Genomic DNA, 4,754 nt, shown 5'->3' on the forward strand with positions numbered 1-4,754 from the left:
TAAAATTTGAATTTTTTTCAGGGTCAGAAATAATAGATAATTATACATTATAAAATAACTAACTATATTTATACAATATATATTTAATTATTTCTCAAATTACATATTGTATAAATATAGTTGGTCAAATTACATAGTGTATAAATATAGTTGGTTTTAAAATTAATATAAAATAAATAAACAATTAACTTAAATGTAGTAAATGTAAATAATCTATTACAACTTACAAGTAGTAAATTGAATCAACCTGATTCGATTTACATTGTTCTATACTAATTCGAATCACACTGATTCGATTTATCTTTAAACAATATTCCATGTAATTCGAATCAATGTGTTTCGATTTATTACTATATTGTATAATTTAAATTAATTTAATTCGATTTATATAGAAATATGCTTTGAGACATTTATATAATATTATTTGATTTGGATAATTTATATAATATTAGTATTGGTTTGATTTATATAAATATTTTACTCTATATTCTTGGCTACTCTGCCTTCTATTATTCTATTATGATTTTTTTTAACGTGGATAGTTTTTTTTACGGGCACGTTTTGATATATGTGAGTGTGAAATTTATTTTTATTCTTATTATTAAAAATAAATTTGTGAGATTTAAAGTGTTAAAACGAAAAATATTCACAAGCGGATAGATTAAGTTATTACAGATGATAGTAGAGTTTGTGTTTAAATCGATGTGTCAATAAAAACGTTAGACTAATTAAAATATGAAGTTTCACATGACGCTAAAATATGTTTTTATAAGAAAGTGAAATATATATTTTTTTTTTGAGATTGTTTTTGAATGACCAAAAATATTTTTGAAAAATTAAAAAAGAGGCTGTCGAACCAAATATACAAATCATTTACATTTTTTAAATAGTTATTCAAACGTTTTTATAAAATTTGAACCATATATATACAAATCATTTGCCAAATACAAAACTTATTTTATATTTATAAAAAAATATTTTTTATTTATTTTTATTACATTTGTTAATTTCTTAAAAACTTATTTATCGTTTATAAAACTTAAGATTATTTTTATCAATAAACTTTCGGTTTACCTTTTATCTTTACTATTAGTTTCTCAAGAAACATCTTGCCATCAAAGAAGGGAAAAAAAAGGGTACCAGTATTCAATGCCTCTCCTTCTAATTGCCGGGTAGGCACCTAACACCCTGCATGGAGCTATGGAGTGGGTCTACCGCTACTACTTGACGGTGGTTAATGAAGTGGAAAACAGTACGGTAATTTTCTAGTTTGTGGATAAAACTCATTCAAATATTTTTATTAGTGGAAACTCAGGTGCAGTCGACTTCACGTGAAGTTGATATCTGAAAGTGTCGTTAAATAATTTGATTGATTTGACTAAATTTTCATATAATCTAACAGCTCTCAGCTATCAACTTCACGTAAGGTCGATTGCATCTGAATTTTCACTATTTTTATTACAGTAATAATAAGAAAATAATAATCTCAAATTATTTTATTTAATTTTATATTTATAATTTTATGTACATAATATTTACAATTTTATATTTATTATATTTAAATCTATTTATTTTTAATAATAATTAAAAAAATATAAAATAAAATAATTTTATATTATCTTAATAAATTAATTTTTTTTATCTCTCAAATATTATTAAGCTAACTCTCACCACTACTAGAATTCTTATGGTACATTAAATTGCTATATTTGTATATTAACTAGCTCTTTTGCATGTTTTACGTTAGGTTTAATTTTAGATAATATAATCAAAGATGGCACATAGGCCATTGAATGAGTTATGTCTCAAAAAGGAAAATAAATCCTCTTAAGTGTTTTTTTTCTTTGTTGTTGTTATAAAATGTGATTTTTTGTCGTACACTTTTAAATGGGACCAAAACAGAATAGATGAAAAAAGATGTTGAATAATAAAAATTATACTTGACAACTAGTAGTACATTATTGTTGAGGATATTAATTGTTTGATTTAAAGAAGAGGTTTCCCACCGGAAAAATGTAGCTTCTCCCATATATCATGTAAACTTGCAAGAAAATGTTGGTGGGACTTGGCTGAATCCCGTTCAACAAAATTAAACCCGTCTCACAAATCATAATCACATGTTTTAATATTGACAAACTAAGGGATAAACTATTAAAGTGATACTCAAGAGTTTATGTGGCTAATAAAAATAACTCTAAAACATACAAATGACAAATAAATGGTTAAAAAATTTTAAAATATAATAAAAATAATTAAATATTAAATATATATTTTTAAAAAATATTTTAGAGATTAGATTTTGACGTAATTTTTTGTAAGTATTATTAAAAAACTAAAATCTTTTCATTATTAAAATTTGATAATTTTATAATAAGTAAATTTTTTTAAAAAATTATTGTAAATGACCAAATTTTATTGAAAAATTAAAAATTCCAGAAATTAGAATTTGATTCGATTTTTGCACGCACCTTCGAAATAATTATTCAAGTATTATTATANTGAATATTGGAGAAATCATCATAGGCTTAAAGTTTTCCCTTTTTTTTGGTTATTCTCTCTTAAAGTTTGAAATTTACACCATTTTGGATTCATATAATTTTTTTTCCCATTACTTTTTACGTGAAAAAAGAATGTCAATATCGATCTATCAATAATGTCCATAACCCATCGATATTATTAGACTGTCATATAAATGTATTTACTCATTTCTAGCTATAAACTATCTGTACTAATTTAGGTTAGTCAAATAATGAATTTATTTATTCACTTAAATAAATATCAGAATTTGAATCCTATTTTTATCTTATGTTACAGTAATTCATTGATAACAAACTCTTAAATAAAATTTAGATCTACAAATGAGACTAATTTCTGATTAGTCAGAAAAAAAAGCTATATATGCCAACTGATTTTTTTGTTATCTTTATGCCAACTAATTTACGTACTCTTTATTATGTTAGATACAATGATAATGTGAAACTTAAATCAACTAACTACTAAGTTGAAAACCAGCACCTAAGGTATAATAACTGCCAAGAATATTTATTTAATAAACAGCACAGTAGGGCTAGTGTCATGTACTAGTACGCATGCCTGTATGATACATCATTATTGTCACAACTGTGATATTGTCTTCTTGTATTAAGGTGCGTTTAATTTGAATTTTCTTTTCTCTTTTCTCCCTTGAAAAAGTCAGTTTATATATTTGTATAAATTTTATAAAATAAGTTCAAGAATTCAAACTTTTAAAATTTATTTTTATTTTTCTTAACTATAACATACACATAAAAGTTATAAAAATACTTTTTGAATAATCGAAACTAATCACATGGAGGGATAGCTGCTATAGGGTAATGGAAATTAAAGTGGTAATAAGCTGGCAGAAGCACAAAATTGAAAAGCGCTGACTTGACTAATTTATAGAAACACTCCTTGTGCCAAATACATTAATTAATATCGTCATGGTGTTCTAAATAGTTAAATATAGTTACAAATTTAGCAATGATTTCGTTCTTTTTCTTTTTCTTAGTTTTGTCTATGACGTTAAAGCAAATATTATTTAGTTATTGGAGAAAGTGGCGGAGACCTATATAAGAGTCTCACTAGAGAGTTAATCATCATGGCCTCACATGGGAAAAAAAGAGATGTTCTGCATATTGAAGCAACTAGTAATTTAGGAGAATGGATTTTTTAATTTTTTTTCCTCAAATTGATATAATTAAATGTGTTTTTTTATATGACTTTGTTTGGTCTCGTATAAAAATGTGTATAGTAAAATATCACATCTAATAATATCAATTAAAAAAACTTGAAAAAAAATCCATTTTCTTAATTTGGTCATGTAAAAGTTTAGCTGTCAATCAAAATATTCTAGGAGGAATGGTTTTACGCGGCGCTAATAATTTAAGAACTATTTTTGTAACGGTAGGTATTTTCACATTAAATTAGTCATGTATAAACCTTTTTTTTTTTAATAAAAAGGGGCCTAAGCCCAAAGAAAGAAAAACATTAGCTACGATTTTGAATTACATCAAGAGTAAGAGAGAATACAATCTTCTGAATATCTTCTTGTAATAGTGTTTCTAAATTTTTGGAAGCTATGTCCATGAACTTAAATCCTAAATCCCCATCCAAGTTTTTCCTTGCCAACCAATTAGCACTTCGATTGACTTCTCTGTAAACATGGCAGAACTTTAACTTCCAAGGTCTTTGTTTCATTTTAACAATTTCTCTTATTGTCTCACAATGGATCTGATTAATTCCTCTTTCTTTGGTGATAGACTTGAGAATTTCTTCTGCATCATTTTTCACAATGACTCGGCGCATACCCATATCCCAAGTCATGTATAAACTTAATTACATACAAAACTACCATTTTTTGAAAAATTAAACGATGTAGAACTTGAAAATGAGAGGAGCTGAGTAGTCTTGATGCCATTTTTTTTTTAATTGTCTTGATGCCATGTTAAACTTTTAAATGACCTTTTTTTCTTGCAAAAGAGCTTGTATTTGAAGTTTTGAACAGAGACAAAGGAGCAGAATGAGTTTACTTCATCACTGCCAGGTATATCAGAATATGATACAGATTGTTAACCCAAGTTAAGTGAGCCCAATATAAGAGTCCAAAGAGATAAACAAAAGATTGCTTTCCCTTTTTCATTTATTGGTGATTTAGGGGCGATAGCACATGCACATGACCGAAAACAAAAAATGGCGAGAGCGAAAATGAATCGGGATCTAAGAAGCTCTCGACC

The sequence above is a fragment of the Arachis duranensis genome, chromosome 1 (assembly GCF_000817695.3).
Source record: "Arachis duranensis cultivar V14167 chromosome 1, aradu.V14167.gnm2.J7QH, whole genome shotgun sequence".
NCBI lineage: Eukaryota > Viridiplantae > Streptophyta > Magnoliopsida > Fabales > Fabaceae > Arachis > Arachis duranensis.